This window comes from Panthera onca, chromosome B2 (assembly GCF_046562875.1).
Source record: "Panthera onca isolate mPanOnc1 chromosome B2, mPanOnc1 haplotype 2, whole genome shotgun sequence".
In the NCBI taxonomy this organism is placed as follows: domain Eukaryota; kingdom Metazoa; phylum Chordata; class Mammalia; order Carnivora; family Felidae; genus Panthera; species Panthera onca.
The window spans coordinates 86,075,364-86,094,479 of NC_138343.1; the positions used below are offsets into that span (position 1 = coordinate 86,075,364).

Genomic DNA, 19,116 nt, shown 5'->3' on the forward strand with positions numbered 1-19,116 from the left:
GAGAAGAAAATCTATCAAAGAGAATGTGAGAAATTACACTTTACTTTCTTGTCTTTGCTGCCTAAGGTGAAGTGAAATTGTTTGTCTGGTATCAGATCAACTGCAGACATACTTTAAGGGGACTAGCCCTCCTTAAAGATTTTATCCGGTAAAGACATCAGTCTTGCCTTCCTACTTGAGGCACTGCACTGTAAATGGCCCCATAGCACATCTACAGCTAGTTCGCTTGACAAAGTTATGCAGAACAAAACTCCCCTACATTCTCAAGAGACCTGCTACACAAAGCTGTGAACAGAATTTAGTTATACACAGATTCACTATCCCCTTCTCTCATGAGCTTTGAGTTCCAACTAGGATATTTTGGACCTAAGGAATAATGTACCCTTTTATTTCTCCAGGAAGCAACCATCTAATACAATGGTGTTACATAATCAAGAGCTAGCTCACTGTGAGCTTGGAAACTATTTTTAATCACCAGAACCTGCTTCTCATCATAAAAGGATACCTCCAGCTCCATAATTTGAGGTAGAAGACAATGGCAATCTTGAAAAAAAAATATAAGTATCAAATTAGGGATGAAATTGAGAAGCATTCAAACACAGATCAGAGGGCACTCCTATTCACAGGCCCACCTGAGGCCAGAGTCAATGGAAGACATTTTAGAGATATATTTAGTGCCATCGGAACTGTTCCCATCTTTACTTAGGGTGAGATCAGCATTATGTTTTGAGAAACCATGGGGAGGGAGTCTGTCTTTTGAAGTCTGATTCTGTCCTTGGGCATTGGCCCTTCTATGGGTCATCTCTTCCTCTGTCATGGTTTTGATTATTACACACTGCATACGCTGGTGATACCCAAGTCTGAAAATTCAGCCCAGACCTGATCCCTGAGGTTCAGATTTGAATAGTGACCTAGATTTACACATGGAAGTCCCTTCCACAGGCATCTGGTAGCCCTGTGGCACTCCTCACAGAGAGTTTAAGTGCTTGCTTCACTCCCTATCTCTCTCATTGGGTCAAAAGCCAGGGGAGGGGGCAGGGGTATTAGCAGGGAGGGGGTAGTAGGGCTATGTCTGTTTTGTTCATCTTTGGAGGCCTAGGTCCTGGTCCATACCAGCTATTCAGTAAGTATGCTTGAATAAATGAGTCCATGGAGTGAGAGTGAATAATTTTGCATAATTATACTTCCATAAACTATCCTAATGCAATCTTCCTTCTAGCCACTAACGTTTAAGGTGAAGGGACTGCATTGAGACTTATCTATGTGCTGATCTACTTAGGGTCACAGGACCCTAAGTCACTAGGTACTGTCTTTTTAGACAATGATTTGCTGTGTTTTGCTTATGAATGTTCTGCCAAGTACAAACAATTTAATATTACTGCCCATTCAGTTGATAGAGTTGTAAGTGGAGAATTATTGCCTTTCAGAAGAATGTTGCTAAAAATGCATTAAAAGCAACACCTGAAGAGCATGAATATGAAAAGTGTTTTCATTCCTGCATGTGAGGTTCAGTGAAAGCTGAGCTTTTCCTCCCAGAATATAGGCAAACTTCATCTGGGTATCTTCTGGGCAAACCATAGAAATCTAGTTAGAAACAGCACTAGGGGCATCTGGGTGGCTCAGTATGTTAAGCGTCTGTCTTTGGCTCAGGTCATGATCTCGTAGTTCATGAATTCAAGCCCAACATCGGGCTCTGTGCTGACAGGTCAGAGCCTGGAGCCTGCTTTGGGTTCTATGTCTCCCTCTCTCTCTGCCATTCCCCTGCTCATGCTCTGTCTCTCTCTCTCTCTCTCTCTCTCTCTCTTTCAAAAATAAATAAATATTTAAAAAAAGAAGAAACAGCACTAGAAGGGCCTGAAAATTTTAGGTATTATAGAGGGATTAATTCTTCTCATTAATGAAGAAAGTAGAGTACCTTAAATCAAGCCCATCATTTTTTCCCAACTATGAAATGGTATCAAACTGGAGTACTTACAAAAGTATTTAACTGTATTATATATTTGAAAGTTGCTAACAGAGTATGTCTTGAAACTTCTCACCACACACACACACACACACACAAATTATCACTACGTGAGTTGATGGATGTGTCAACTAACTTCTCTGGTAAGCGTTGTACACCTTAAGCTTGCATAGTGTTACACTTCAGTTATATCCCAGTAAAGCTGGGGGCAAGGCATTAAACTGTTGTGTGTAATTGGTGGGATAAGTTTTCAAGAATCTAAATTCTGTAAATACATGTAAACAATTTTTGGACAAATCAGACCATCTGAGAGTTGATTCCTCTCAACTTATCCAGGATGTGCTCTGTGCCCTGTTCCCTGTGCCCTGTTCCCTGTGCCCTGTGAGAGCTCACTGCTTCCTCCCGTTCTACTTCGGCTCCTTTAAATTGCAGCGGGACATTAGGCGTTGACTGATGCCTTGCGTTCATCTATACTTTTGGGGAACCGGAAAAACTGATGTATCATTTTTTTAAATAAGTGTGTAGGAATCCCTATAAGTAGACAATGTGAGAGTTATGAATACTTTCCATATACCTCTTTATAAGTATGAAATTAAGAAATATCCTGAAAAGTAAAAGAAATCAGACCGAATTAAACTAAGAAAGTACAAAGTCACATGATTTCCATTAGAAGGTTGTCTGTATCTTGACAATGACCATCTCTACAAAGATCTTCACTGCAAAGGTCTTCACTCAAACAAGAAAGAAATAGTAACTTGTTAAATGACAATATAGGAAATACTTCCTAACTCCTGAGGGCTCTCATTTATCGCTATGCCTTGAATCTCGCTTTTCTAGAGTTTCTTTGCTTTTAAATTATGAGCGCAAGAATCACTACTGTCATTTAAAAAAATAGAATGTCTTTATTTTTATGTGCTATAGAATTTAATTTCATGCTTTCAGAAATATTTCTTTTTCTGGTAATGGCCAGCAGCCAATCTCGATCCTAGAAGAAATGATTGAATTTTTAATTTTCCTGGAAGCGGGACTACTACATGCATCTTTTTTTTCTGGATTTGATTATCAGACTGTATGTTTCTACTTCATTAACCTTATTTCACAACTAGTTAGTTTTCAATGTGACCAATGAGAGAAAGTGAAATAGATGGTTTCAATCCAATGGTTAACCTTGTTTGACACAATATTTGCTTTTATATATGATGATGTACTTGATATTACTCTCTAAATCAGAAATCAAAGTACTTTATAGTTATTACCTTACTAATATTCATCATGCTTCTTGGAATTGGATATTAGTATGAATGAAAGAAATATAGGGGGAGAAGGAATGCAATCATTGTCCCAAATGTTGATTCACTACTGATTCTAGATTTTAGTTCTAGAACCCTTAGTTGTTTATATAGCCACAATTTTCTGGCCAAATTTTACTTTTTAAAATTATAGTTTTTCTTGGATTACAATTTTCTTTTATTTTAGAGAGAAACAGTGATAGAGATCATGAGTGGGGGTGGGGGGGAGAGGGAGACAGAGACAGACAGAGAGAGGGAGAATCTCAAGCAGGCTCCACACTCAGTGCAGAGCCCATACGGGGCTCAGTCCAACAACCCTGGGGTCATGACCTGAGCTGAAATGCAGAGTCAGATGCTCAACCAATTGAGTCACCCAGGCACCCCCAACAATATTCTTTTAAAGGCAAACAAATGGTACTTGGCTTGTTAGTTGGAAGCTGGAAGGTATATTAGTAAATACTGTTTTGGTTGTAAACAACAGAATTTTAAAAAGTAACAGTAAAAGGAATTTATTAGCTTACATAGTTTAGGAGTCCAGAGGTGAGGGACTTAGGGTACAGTCTGATCAAATCTAATTCAGTTTCCTTACAATTCTATCAGTTCTTTTTTCTTCCAAGAAAAGCTTCATTCTTAGACTTACATTCCCCCATTATCACAAAATAGCTACTTGTAGCTGTATCATTTTCACACAGTACATTGTCCAGTTAGAAAGAGAATTTCCCTTTTCCCAGCAATCAAAAATGCTGCACTTCATTCTGCCTGGACCAAATTAGTTGATGTGTCCATTTCTGAACCAGTCACTGTAAGTGAACAAGTCCTGGAAGACAGAAGTTGGACTGGACAGGACCTCATGGAACTTCTGTCCTGAACTCTGTTGGTCTTCCAAAGTGCTTGCTGCTGCGCAATATGGAGTGGGTGTAGTGCATGCTGAGGAGGCATTAAGAGTCCCAGTGCCTACCCATACTTTCTTAACATTTTTTAGGCTGTTCTTTAAAGCACAAAAACATTCTCTTTGTTGTATAAAAACACGGCGCGCAATCATCTGAGTAAAGGCTGTCTCCATTCTATAGCAGTTATGGTTTACTTTCCCATACAAATTGTTCTTTTTTAAATGTTCTTAGCAAGTTTATAAAGTTTCTGAAACCTAATTTCTAGATTTCTTGGAAATCTAGAAAGTTAGTAATTGGGAGTTAGGAGGGGGAAATGATTCGGTTGTCAAATGATTTATTATGAAAACAGCCTTCCTTATCTTTTGGGGAGAGAATTTGTTATGACCTGAATTATGTTTCCCCCCAAATGTATACATTGATAAATTTTTTTTTAACGTTTATTTATTATTGAGAGACAAAGAGACACAGAATGTGAGCAGGGGAGGGGTAAAGAGAGGGGGAGACACAGCATCTGAAGCAGGCTCCAAGCTCTGAGCTGTCAGCACAGAGCCCGACGCCGGGGTCAAACTCACAAACTGCGAGATCATGACCTGAGCCAAAGTCGGTCGCCTAACCAACTGAGCCACCCAGGCGCCCCCCAAATGTATACATTGAAGTCCAGTAATTATATTTTCTAGTACCTCAGATATAACCATGTTTGGACATAAGGTCCTTAAAGAGGTGATTAAGTTAAAATGAGGCTACTAAGGTGTGGCTCTAATCCAATGTGACTAGTGTCCTCATAAAAAGACAAAGGGCATCTGGCTGGCTCAGTCAGTAGAGCATGTAACTCCTGATCTCAGGGTTATAAATTTAAGCCCCCACATTGGGTGTAGAGATTACCTAAAAATAAAATCTTAAGAAGAAAAACAAGAAGGAGGAGGAGGAGAAAGATGGAGAAGGAAAAGAGACAACAAGGACACCCACAAATGAATGATCATGTGAAGAGGCAGCAAGAATGTGGCCATCTGCAAGCCAAGGAGAGATCCTTCAGGAGACTCCAACCCTCCCAGCACCTTAATTCTGGACTTCTGGCTGCAAGAACTGTGATAAAATAAATTCCTGTTGTTTAAGCCATCAAGTCTTAGCATTTTGTCATGGCAACCCTAGCAAAGTAATACAGAAGAGTTGTTTGCTTTTTGTACTATTAAATATCTAATTGTTGGAACAATTAATTTATCGGTTTTTGTATTTTTTGTTTGTTTGTTTTTAATATGCCTTTGTCAGGTGCATTCCAACTACTTCTGACCTAAGATTTTCTCCTGTAGCTAGTCCTGGTTACTATTTATTTATTTTGGATATAGCTGTATCCCTTTGGAGACCACAAAGCCAAAATGTCTGTTCCAGCCTTTTAATTTAGGGTTTCCTGGTTGCAATGAGAGCTGATTTCACAGAAGGTAATAATTACTTGGTTGCTATTCAAAGGATACTTCTCCTCCTTGGAGAGTCTGGTGTTTCTCTTCATTAGCAAAATAGGTAACGTTACTAAAAAGTTTTTTTTAATTTTTACACTGGCCCAGTTCTGGTAGTTTTCCTTCCAACATGCAACACTTTGAGGATCAAATCTATGAGACACCATACCTATCACAATGACATCTTTCTAATTTCATTTTTATTAGCTCAGCTTTTCCCCCTGGAGCCTTGGCAATATTCTTATTTGTCTTGGTTGTTGTTGTTTGTTTGTTTTAAGCACTATAGATCTTTTCATTTCATCATGCCATAAGCCCCGTTCTTACGAAATATAAATATAGTATCTCCTTTTCACTGTGGCTTCAATTTGGACCTTGAGTGTGTGAATTGTGTGACTGCCTGTAACAAAAGAAATCAAATACGTTGCCATTAAATAAAATTATGGCAGGAAATGTTCGTTTGAAACGTTCTCTTTTTTCCTTCACTTCCCATTAAAGTTGCGTTGGTTTGTTGTTTTAGAAAACAAAGAGAAAAATAAAAGGCAAAGTTTCTGCCTAGAACCTTGTTCCTAAAGAAACAGCATTAACTATACCTAGCCCTAGAGAAAGACATTGTGAAATCATAGGTAGCTGAGAAGGTTAAATAAGTTCTGGTTATTTCTATTTGTTCCTTGATTCTATATATTATCAATACCTTGACCTTCATTTCCTCATGTAATTGTGAAACGGGTGTGACAATTCTTCTGTCCACAGTACCTCAGAAGGGTGTCACCAAAATCACTGAAAAATCACAGAGGACCTTGAGCTCCTCAAACTTTTTTTTAAAAATGTTAAATGAGGCAAAATGTAAGGTGTGTGTAACTTTTCATCATCTTTCTCTATTCTCAAATGTTCATTTATTTATTTTTGAGAGAGAGAGAACTTGAGAGGGGCAGAGAGAGAGAGAGAGAGAGAGAGAGTCGAAAGCAGGCTATGAGCTTTCATCCTGATGCGTGGCTCTATCCCACCAACTGCGAGACCATGACCTGAGCTGAAATCAAGAGCCAGATGCTTAACCCACTGAGCCACCCAGGCACCCCTCATAATCTTTCTATTATTTGGATGAATTTCTTTTTGTGTTTTTCCCTTAAAAGAGCTTGCCTAATAAAACTATTTGGGGAATGTACACTGATACAGAGTGAACAATTCTGGATTTGGGGATGTTTATGTTAATTATAAGGAAAGCTCTAGTTTATAATCTATTCTAGACTATCAACGACACTTTAAAAATCAACCAGGATTTTAGTAACTCTTTAAACAAAACAAAAACAATGTAGAAAGGTCTAAACATTTAAATCTCAGAAATTCCAGTGAGGATTGTAAAGCTAATTTAACTAAGGATTTCAAAATATTATATAACTTATTTTTATATACATATTTCCCAAAACAGGAAACTAATCCATTTCTCTGGCAAAACTACTCAGTCCTGAAATTATACTTTGAATCAATAACATATTACTATAGAACAACCCTGCCTTGAATTTTTTTCTTTTGATTATCCAAAGATCACCTGTCCTCATAATTTGCTACTGTCTTCTCTTTGGAGACAAGCTTACTAGAGAAATACAGAGATTTTTCTATAATGATCTGATGTAAATGAAAGGAATATATTTACAGAAAATATAATATCCAATGCTATTTATTTTTCCTCTCTAAATCTGAAATTTCATTATGTTAATTACATTATCCAGTCTTTAAGTAATAGAACAAACATTTTTTTTAGAAAAAAGTTGGGCATGGCCTCAACAATGGACTTTTAAACTGTACTTTTGCAATCCGCTGTTTGAAGATTATATGATTAGTGTTTACCATAAATTTCACAATGCTATTTGACTTAACTTTATACTTCATGTGTCTTGCTTTTAAATAAATAAATAAAGGGACACACTCTTGCTGACTGTATTTTTAACATATATTTTCAAAACAGGGTGAAATCTTAATGGCCTTTAATCATCCTCATATCATAATGGACATACTGGAGAGAAGGATTTTCTCCACTGTATAGATGTATAAAATTGTACCAGTAAGCACTGTATAATGTAAGTTAAACTTTCTGTGTTATAGATATCAAATATTAATTTATTTGAATCCATGCCCTGGCAAGGGGAGTTACTAACTTCTCAGGTGGAAACAGTTTGCAACAGAGCAAAGGAGATTGTTCTCTAATTCCCTAATCACTCTTTGTGTGACTCTAGGGACCAGCCCTCAGACAGGAATTTGCTCTGTTTTTTGTTGATCAAATATTCTGGGGAGATGTAAAGAATCTCTCACCATTTCTGCTGTTTCCATGACATTAGTTTTGCTGGTTCATCATCACCCCAAATGTCCATGACTTCATTCTGTACTATCAGTGACTAAAATTCAAGTTCTCTCTCCCTTATCCTGTATCAGCCAACAAGGCTTGAATCCTCAGAACTTCAGCATCATTTGTAAATTTAGTTTTAAGCATTTGCTCATAGAATATCTCTGTGTCCCTGGCTTTGCACTCTGAACGAAGATGTACGAACCCTTAAGTTGAGCCAAAGGGGGAAAACATAATTAAAAGCAACTCTCGTCTCTAAAACTCCCTTCCAAAAATCAGAGAATGGAGTAAGACATAAACAATTAGAATCTAAGTTATTAAGATGGGTTGTATAAGACCAAATGCATTGGTGGACCTATATAGATGATTTAAAACTGTATAATTTGTAGAAATGTCTCCCAAAACAGGTTTGCAGAGCCACAGTAATTACACTGACTAAATCTATTTAACTTGTTCTCTTTTACTGGTATAAAGTCTCCCATGGTATTTCACATTACTCTGTACTTTAAACTATCTTCTCCTGCAGCTAGGATCCAGATTCTTTCATCTTTCCATAATCTTAATCCTTAGTATAGTACTTTAATTTAGAACCTAAGAGGAAGCCAGTATCTGTTGAATGAATGAATGTGTTAGTTTCATAAGTGAGTCTTGTATCAATAAGATTTCAAACACACCTATTATTTTAAACTTAGAATTAATGCACAGTCTTGTTGAATTGCATCGCTAATTCATTCTTCCTTAGTGATCAAGTTATGCATATTTTTGATATTACCTCAGCTACTACTTTATGTTCACTGGTTTATATTTTATATTCACTGATTATTTATATTTATATTCACTAGTTTATATTCACTGATTAATCCTTGGGTACATATTTTTCACTGGTTTAAATATATGTTATAAAAAAATGAATTAGGCTGAACATGAGATAAAATTAAGGAAAGACAGAATCGTCTGGACACTTCATAGTTACCTACACGTTTTCTGATTCATCTTTAAAAAATACTGCCATGCCTGTGTTTCCAATTTAAGATATAGATCTAAGCTTAAAATGATGTGGACACCACTAATTTAAGTTATCAGCATACTGAATTAAAATTGGGAATTCTGGAATCTGTGCCAATGATGGGATTGTAGTTCTATGAAGAGCTAGGGTTAGGAGTGGGGAGGTACTTTGAATGAATTTCTGGAGGTCACTCCTTTAAGCAACAAGGTATTTGTGCTGATGAAAGATACTACAGTTATGCTATCTGTGTTTTCAGAATGAATTGCTTTAATTTCCATCACTGACCATGTTTCCAGTTGAATGAGAAAGGCTTTGTGTACCTGATTTGGGTAACAGACACCTGGATCAACCCAGTAACATAATTGTAAAAGTGGTTGGAATAATATATATGAAATATTTTTAAAAGCCATGAAATGTTATAAACTCTCAACACATTATTTATTAGATTGCTCATGTATAATGATAAAAGTTTGTCCAACTTGATGATTCACTGAATTGTTCCAGATCAGTCCAAAAGAGTGGGAAAAAAAACTAGTAACATACATTGATGATTTTTAGTAATATCATCATCATATGTAGTTAGATCTTAATTATCTATGGAAATGGATTTTGGTAATATCATGGGGAAATGAAAATACAGATATTTCTATAAATGTGCTTGCATTATGAATACCATCTTACTGGTCATTTTTATTCACTGAATGTGGCAGAAATTATAATGATGATGAGAAAGTGATGATGATCATGAGTGTGATGTGTGTGCATGTGCATTAGAGAAGGGGAGAGAGAAATAAAGAAAGGAAAGAAGGAAAGGAAGGAAGGAAGGAAGGAAGGAAGGAAGGAAGGAAGGAGAAAAAAGAAATATTGAATATTCTGCTCCTCAATTATGATTATGTAAAGGCAAATTATAATTACAGATAACTATAATTATAATAGATACAGATAACTATAACTATAATACAGATAATTATAATTACAAAATCCATATATTTCTGTAGGGTAAATTAAGAAGAATACCATCCTTCAGTAAAGGAAAATCTGGATTGAGTTAATTTTGTAACACCAGTGTAGAAACAATGATTGGCACAAGAAAGACCAAGTTCAAAGAAGAAGCTTTATAGCTATAGCTATAGATACAGAGGTTTAGATAGATATGGATATAGGTACAGATAGCTCTATATCTAGAATAGATATATATAGATATGGATCTGGATACAGATACAGACATGGACATACACATAGACATAGGCTGAACTTAATTTATTTGGGAAGAATAACAAATAGTTTCAGTGTTGGAGGTGGCTGCCTGAATGTGGCTCTGAATACTAATGGACCATACAAATATTTATAGGATCTAGAGACAGTTTCACACATTTAGCTATAGTATGAATTCACATTTTCTGTGAAATAAAAATCACACTGTGTAGACCTGCAGTACCTGTAATTATGTGTTACTAATAGAGTGAATACCAGATATCTCTAAGAAAGTGTGCCTACTCCCCATGCCTTTTATCATGGGATATGAAGGGCAGACATTCACCATTCCAAGAATTTGTGCTGAAAGATTTTCTGAGTCCCTTACTGCTCCCAACAACCAACCTAAACACATCAAATGAGTTCTTAATTTCAGACAGTATATTTTCAGTTCAACCAAATGTTCATTTGGTTCTTTTTATACATTTCAGTTATTGAAATTCTGTATCTTTTCATCTAGTTTGTCCTTTTTTTTTAAATCATAAAAGTGACCGTTTTCTTGACACCCAAGAATCCCAAGATTCTCCAGGCTTTTCTTAATACTTGATTTGAACAGAATCCCAGGTACAAGCAACATTTAAAGATTCTACATTAACGTTCTGGGGTGCCTGGGTGGCTCAGTTGGTTAAGCATCTGACTTCAGCTCAGGTCATGATCTCGTGGTTTGTGAATTCGAGACCTGCATTGGGGTCTGTGCTGACAGCTCAGAGCCTGGAGTCTGCTTCAGATTCTGTGTCTCCCTCTCTCTCCTCCTCCCTGGCGCTCTCTCTCTCTCTCTCTCTCTCTCAATCTCTCTCAAAAATAAATAGATATGGGGCGCCTGGGTGGCTCAGTCGGTTGAGCGCCGGCTTCAGCTCAGGTTACGATCTTACGGTCCGTGAGTTCGAGCACCGCGTCGGGCTCTGTGCTGACAGCTCGGAGCCTGGAGCCTGTTTCGGATTCTGTGTCTCCCTCTCTCTCTGACCCTCCCCCATTCATGCTCTGTCTCTCTCTGTCTCAAAAATAAATAAATGTTAAAAAAAATTAAAAAATAAATAAATAGATATGAATTTTTTTTTAAAGATCGTACATTAACGTTCCAAATTTTTGTATGTTGTCTGCATGATGTGTTTATTTCCCACGAAATTTCTTTTGTAATAGATTTGTATATTCTCAGTCACATCCCGATCTACAGGCTGAACAATGAGGTCATATAGCCGGATGGTGAGATATCACAAAGGAATAGCACATTTTCTTCGGGGCAAACTCACCGGTTGATGCAGCAAAAGAATGGCCATGCCCAATTGAAATAAGAGCGTTCTACTAACAGAATCTTTTCTTTGGGGCACAAATAATTGGCAATACCAGTTAGAAAGCGATACTTGTATTCCAGAGCATTTACTTGTGTCCACTACACCTCAGGTGAAATGTGCCAAACATCCAGGATGATGAAATATTTTCAGTCAATAAACATTTTGGTTTTGTTTGTTTGTTTGTTTGTTTGAAGGCAAACAGAAAGGTTTGCATATTCAAGAAGTCAAACAATTCTTCTGCTTCAACTTACAAATGATTCACAAATCTTTGCTAGGAATAGAATGTTTAAAGACTTTTCCCCCACTAGATTTTTTGGCATCTTACTACTCTTGAGGGACACTGTATTTAGAAGTGAAGTCTAAGAAGCTCTAATATAATTTTGTATTATCATGATTGGCCACTGGTTTCTTAGCTGGTGCACCCAACCATCTAAGGGGAGTCTCAATGTAGAATACGAAAGCCATCATGACCCACCAGAATAGGCCCATGTTTATTTGGTTATTAAAATCTTTGGCAAAAAATTCTGACAGTACCCAAAGATTAGAGTACCCTTCGATTAGATCACTGGGAAAGAAAATTTGGAAACCTGTAGCATCTCTGAAGAGTCTACTGCATTGCAGGCTCTGAGGTGGCGACAGAAGAGGCTGGGTGCTTGATAAATTCTAGTGTCACTGGAGCCACGCTACAGTGCTGCATGCAGCCTGGGAATCAGTCGTAAGGGCAGCCTTACTTAACACAGCCATCTGAAGGCAGTGATCTTCTCTGAGGCAAGTCATGTAACAGGACGTATTTTGCTTATTTCGCCAAATATTTTCAGGGCCTGTTCTTTCCTATAATTGTATCTATTGGTGAAGGCTAAATGCCACACTTTTTTTTTTTTTCATTTTTTTCCTTATTCTTTATCTTATGATTGTTCTCTCTTGGTTCTTCTCACTGAGGAGATTGTTGTAACCAGTTATTAAAAGCACCATTTTTCTTTTTTATTTGGGAAACTGTTCATTGATGTCACATTGTGAATATTATTTGGGGCATCCACCCTTCTGTTTCTCAATTATGTGCATAATCTCTTATGAACTGATGGCTGTTTTTATTATTCCCTCCCCACCACCACCGTGACTCTTCTCTGATGCTGATGCCCCTCGGGATTTGCGCAATTATCTAGAAAATGCATTGCATGTACCTGAGCTACCATCACATATGAAATACTATGATTCGAGCATGAAGAACATGTATAAAATCTGTTCATAATCTGCTGTACGCACAGCTTGGTTTGGGGCAGAAAGTATGTTTAGAAACTTGCAATGATGATTGCCCTTAGATAAGGACAATCCAAGCTTGATTTTTAAGCTTAGATTTTCAAGCTTTAATATACATACAAATCACCTGGGTGTTTTGCTAATGATGAAAATTCTGATTCATTAGTTCTGGAAGTGGCCTGAGATTCTGTATTTTTAACAAGCTCCAAGACAAAGCAATACTGCTAGTCCAAAACCCATACTTTGAGAAGCCAGAGGCAAGGGCTGTACTATTCAATACAGCAGGTGAGTATTTATGACTGTTCAAATCAATTATATTCTTACTGATTTTCTACCTGCCTGATCTATCAATTACTGAAACAAGAGTGTTGAAGTCTCCAGCTATCAGTGTGGATTAGTCTAGCTCTCCCAATAATTCTATTAGTTATTGCCTCATGTATTTTGATAAATTATTGTTAGGTGTTTACATGTTAAGAATTGTTATACATGTTACTTGAAGAATGGACCACTTTATCATGGTATAATGTTCATCTTTATCTATGATAACTTGTCTTATTCTGAAGTATGCTGTGTCTGAAATGAAGATAGCTACTCCAGCCTTCTTGAAATACGGTTAGCATGGCATGTCTTTTCTCTCATCCCTTTATTTTTAAGCTACCTGAGTCTTTATATTTAAAAGTAGATTCGGGGTGCTGGGTGGTTAAGTCTGTTAAGCTTCCAACTTCAATTCAGTTCAGGCTGTCTGAGGTCAGCCACATCAGGCACTCTGCTGTCAGCAGGGAGCCTGCTTCACGTGGGTCCTGTCTCCCTCTCTCTCTGCTCCTTCCCCCTCTCAAAAATAAATATTTAAAAATAAAAATGAAAGTAAAATTATGTAAGCAATATATTATTGGTCTAATTTTTTTACTGTATTTTTACTGGTGTATATAGAACACTCATATTTAAAATTATTATTGATACAGCTGGATTAATATATACCTCATGTGAAACTGTTTTCTATTTCTTACACCAGTTCTTTGTTTCTTTTTCTTTCCCTCCTTTTCTGCCTTCTGTGGTTTTCATTGAACATTTACATTTTATTTTGTCTCTTTTCTTAGCATATCAGTTACACTTCTTTTAAAAAAAATGTTAGTGGTTGTTCTAGAGTTTGCAATATACACTTTAAACTAATCTAAATCCACTTTCAAATACCACCATATCACTTCATGTGAAGTAGTGAAGATAGTTTTTAAGAGACTTTCTAATCCCTGCCTTCTATCCATTGTAACACAGTTGTCCTCAATTTCACTTATCCATATGCTAAAATCACCCATGCATTGTTATTGTTATTATTATTTTAAATAGTTATTTTCTAGATTAAGAATAAATAACAGACTTTATTTTTCATTCATCCATTCCTTCTCTAACACTCTTCTTTTCCTTATGCAGATCCAAGTTTCTGACACCATTTTCCTTAACCCTGAAAACACTTTTCACATTTCCTGGAGGACAAGTCTGTTGGCCAAGAATTCCTCCCTTGGTTTTTGTTTGGCTGAGAAAGTCTTTATTTCTCAATCACTTTAAAGGATAAATTCTCCAGATACAGAATTCTAGGGTGGTGACAGTTTTTAATACTAAATATTTCATTCCACTCTCTTCATGCTTGCATGGTTTCTGATTTAAGAAAATCCACTATAATTTTCATTCTTGTTTCTTTAGAGATAGGTGTTGTTTTTTTTTTAATTCTCCTCAGGCTTCTTTCAAGATTTTTATCTTTAGTTTTCTGCAATTTGGAAATGATATGCATGGGTATAAAATTACTGATTCCTTCCTGTGCATGTCCAGTCTCTTGATGAGTCCATCAAAGGCATAATTCATTTCTGTGACACTGGTTTTGAATCCTGTTGATTCTATCTTAGAGCTTTCTTTTTTTTTTTGCTTAAATTACCAATCTGTTCTTGCATGTTATTTATTTTTTCTATAGAGCCCTTAACATATTAATCATAGTTATGTTAAATTCTCAGTCTGGTTATTCCAAAATCTGTATCATATATATTCGAGTCTGGTTCTGATGCTTATTAAAAAATAAGAGGGGCGTCTGCGTGGCTCAGTGGGTTAAGCATCAGACTTCGGCTCAGGTCATGATCTCATGGTTTGTGGGTTCAAGCCCCGCATCTGCTCTGTGCTATCAGTTCAGAGCCTGGAGACTGCTTCGAGTTCTGTGTCTCCCTCTCTCTCTGCCCCCTCCCCCACTCTCACTCTGTCTCTCAAAAAATGAATAAACGTTAAAAAAAATTTAAGAAAAATTAAAAAAAATTCTAAACAAGAGAAATAAAATAAGAGAAATTCTTCAGGATGTATTTTTGTTGCATTTTAGCATACATTATAATTTCTGGTTGAAAACTAGGAACGAGGTATCCGTTAATAAGAGCTGAGGCAAACGCCTTTAGTGTGAAATTTCATGTTAGTCTGGCTGGAGTTGGGCTGTATTTAATGATCTAGCTGTACATACCAGAGGCTTCACATTCTGTTAGTGCCCTTGTTTTGACTCCACTGTAATCTCTGTATTCCACTTTCTCTTAGACATTTTATTTTAGAGTTCCCTGAGAACCTTTCCTTGTATAGAGACTGCATCTTATAGCTCTTTGAGCTGCAGACCACTGCTAACATATTGGTGTCTTGTTGGCAAGATGGTAAGGTGTGGGTGGTGGGAAAGTGTTCTGTAACCTTATGATTAAATCTCTGTCTTTCAATGGGCTTATGTCTCTGGACTGTGACCTTCATGAGTCTTTCTTAGCTTTTTATTTCTTCTTAGTTCATATAAGAAAGTTAGAGCAGTCTGGAATTTGAGAAATATATTTTCTTCCTGATCATATAAGGCTCTGGTAAAGTCTTTTCTTTTGGAGAGAAGGTCTTTGTTACAGAGACTGTTCTAAGTATATTTCTTAATGATTATTTCCCCCTTCCCTTACTGGAATCAGGAGAGGGATCCTGGCTCTTCACGGTGAGAATTGGTGGGGTTTATGGAGGGAAAGCCTAAGACAATACAGAGGTCCACCAATACTACAGCCCTCACAAGTTCTGTAATCAGGCTAGTCCACACTCAGCATCAGAAGTTCATGAAAGTTACCATCTAAATGTTCCTATCAGCCTATGGCTCCAGCAGCTTCTGTTCCAGGTAAAGAGATTGTGGCTGCAATTCTCAAGATTCATCTGTCTCTCTGGATTTGGGGGTAGCAGTTTACCCATGACCTCAGTTCTTCTATAAGAACAAAAAAGTCATTGATTTCCAGTTGTTCAGCTTTCTCCTTCTTTTAAAGACAGTAGTGACTACGTCCAAGTTCTTTACATGTTGTAGCTGTGACCGGAATTTTCACATGTGACTACTTAAATTTAAATGTAAACTAAAGTTAAATAAAATCTAAAATTCTGTTTCTCAGTTACACTAGCCATATTTCAAGTACTCAATAACCATGTGTGGCTAGTGTCTACCATATGGGACCGTATAGATATAGAACATTTCCACCATCACAGTTCTGTTAGACAGAGATGAGCCGGACAAAATCTCTAAAGAAATCTCATGAGACAACTAGAATTACAAGACAAAATGGGTCAGTATAAAGTAAAATATTTTAGGATGAGATTGTAAATCTTTGTCTCGGGTTCACCTTGAATAATCACTAAATGATGATAAAAGATAACTAAAGAGTTGACCAATAATAGTCTATGTCAATCAAGATAAGAAGTGATCTCTACTTAATTCTAGTAAGGAGACTGACGTCAAAAATCTGAATTGAGACATACCCTAACACATAAAAAGACACACCCTGATTAAAAGATATCTATATTTCCATATAGAGCTAAAACCCAACTTGCATTTTCTGCAAGTGACTGTCACCCATGGATTTAAAACTGTCTTCATGTTATTTTGTATATTTTACCTGTCAGAAACTTTAATTAGCTAAAATTTGAGATTTGGCTTGTGATTTTGAATGTATAAAAAATGCACTCAAGAGTATATGGTAATTAATTTCAAAAATAAAAAAGTAAAAAAGAAAAAGAGGTAACAGAGCGAAAGCATACAATAATTCTTGCTTTGGAAACAATGAAAAAAAGAAAATGACACCTTTCATACTTTTCATTTTAAAGAATGTCATGTAAGTGACAGGCTTAATGGATCATACCTTTGAAGTAATTATACTGCCAGAGCAGTTAAATATGATAATGTAACATTAGACTAAGGAAGCATAGTAATATTGGCATATTCTATACATTGTGAGTTCAAAAAGTATCTTACTGCATAATACAGTAGTTTAAAATATCTTCTATTTTTCCAGAATAATGTTACATCTGACTTTTAAAAAAATACTAGCATGCTGTTCTGAGTACTCAAAGGAGCCATAATCATTCACTTTTAACAACAAGGTTAAAATTAAAGGTTTAACATTTTGCTTTTAATTTCTGCTTTATCGGTGAATAAGAACAATTAGCCCTGGAATGCCACTGGCTGAAAAAAATTAAATATTCTTGTAGTGTTGTGTTTTTTTTAATGTGATATTTGAGCTAGTACCAGATACCTAATAAGTATATGTCACACCATATACTTCATGATCTTTATTCTTTCTGCTTAAATATTTTCATTAGTGAGCCTGAAAAAAAGTTCCTGAAGATGTAAAATGGTTATTTTAAATTTGAGAGAGCCAACACAATTAAGTATTTAAGGACTACTTCTAGAGCTGAAAGTTATTGGATGTGATCCTTAATTCCTAATAAACAACTGTGAATTCTCTAGTTTTTAAAATTGAGATAATAATGGAGATTTTGAAAGTTCTTAAATCAAATGCCTAAGGCAATTGATGCCAAATATATATAGGAGTCAGTAAAGCCAGAAATGAACAAGGATGTGAAGAAGGAAACAAACTAGGTCAAAGACTTTATCTAAGTAAAATGAAGAATGTGTTCGAAAAGTTTACACTATTCCCGTGTGTTTTTCCTTTACTCACATTACTACCACACTCACAACACTTCTGACAACAGATGTCTGGGGGTTTTTCCCCATACCAAACAATTCTTTGTGATACCAGCTTAACACAATTCTGATACTGGCTTCCTAGAGAAGGTGTCAGATCCCACTGCTTATGGGTTCAGTCCCACAAGATTTCTCCCATCCCATTTCAGATGCCAGTCCCAAGTAGTAGGTCCCCAGATTATCCTTGAGGTTGGTTGGTGGTTCCCACGGCCTCCCGCTCCTTGGGTGTGATTGTTTGCTAGAACAGCTCACAAAATTCAAGGAAACATTTACTCGTGTTTACCAGCTTATTATATAATTAAGGATATGATAAAGAATGCAGGGGTGCCTGGGTGTCTTAGTCGGCTGAGCATCCAACTTTGGCTCAGGTCATGATCTCATGGTTCGTGAGTTCAAGGCCACATGGGGCTCTGTGCTGACAGCTCAGGGCCTGGAGCCTGCTTTGGATTCTGTGTCTCCCTCTGTCTCTGCTCCTCCCTTGCTCACACTCTGTCTCTCTCTCAAAAATAAAATAAAGATTAAAAAAAAAAAAAAGAATGCAGATGAACAGCCACATGAAGCAATGCATTGGTCAAGGTAGATAGAAAAATGCACAGAGCCTCCGTGTTCTCTCCGAATACACTGCTCTCTCAACTCCTGCATGTGTTCACCCACTTGGAAGCTCCCCAAACTCTGTACCTTTGGAGTGTTTATAAAGGCTGCATCACATAAGCATTGTGGTATTTAAATGGGGTGTCTCTCCCCCTAAAGTGTGGGGTAGTGATCTGGTGAAAGCCAATGGCGGGAGAGGTGAAACTATTCTCCTGAGGCACCTCATGAGAACAAAATATACAAAAGATATACCAATCACCTAGGAAATTCCGAGGGATTTAGAAGCTCTGTGGCAGGAACTACAGTCAAAGACAAAACATTAGAACAAAAGGTGTTCATAGTGTTCTTATCACTTAAGAAATTACAGGAGTTCTAGGGGTTCTATGCCAGGAACTGTGGCAGACAGATAGATATAGATATGGATATAGATATAAATATATTCTATTCTATTATTTCACAGGAAGCCAGTGGAAGACTTTAAGCTGAAGAGTGAAATGATCTGGCTTACAATTTAAACACTCTGGCTTCTGGGAGACTGTAAGAGGCATAAAAATATAAGCAGGAAGAAGCTATTTTAATATTCCAGAAGAAAAATGACAATGACTTCATTTAAAAGTATCCTTGAAAATGGAGAGAAGTAGCCAATTACATATGTAAGTTAGAGACAGAGCCAGAATTTCCTGATGAATTGGATATATGTATGAGAGAAAAGAGTGCAGTCTCTCAAATAGCCCAAGGTTGTAGCTTGAGCAACTAAAAGAATGAGGTTACCATCAA

At 36.7% G+C, this 19,116-nt stretch overlaps 1 protein-coding gene across 3 annotated transcripts in view; it reads left to right on the plus strand.

Moving 5' to 3' along the window:
- Positions 1–19,116, plus strand: part of FUT9 (fucosyltransferase 9) — a 200,849-nt gene that overhangs the window by 140,893 nt on the left and 40,840 nt on the right. The window contains exon 3 of one of the 3 annotated variants that reach the window (XM_060616212.3): positions 7,557–7,668. The exons of the other annotated variants lie outside the window; for them this stretch is intronic. The gene's annotated coding sequence lies outside the window, so the exon portion shown is untranslated. The remainder of the gene's footprint in view (positions 1–7,556; positions 7,669–19,116) is intronic. 3 annotated transcript variants of the gene reach the window in all.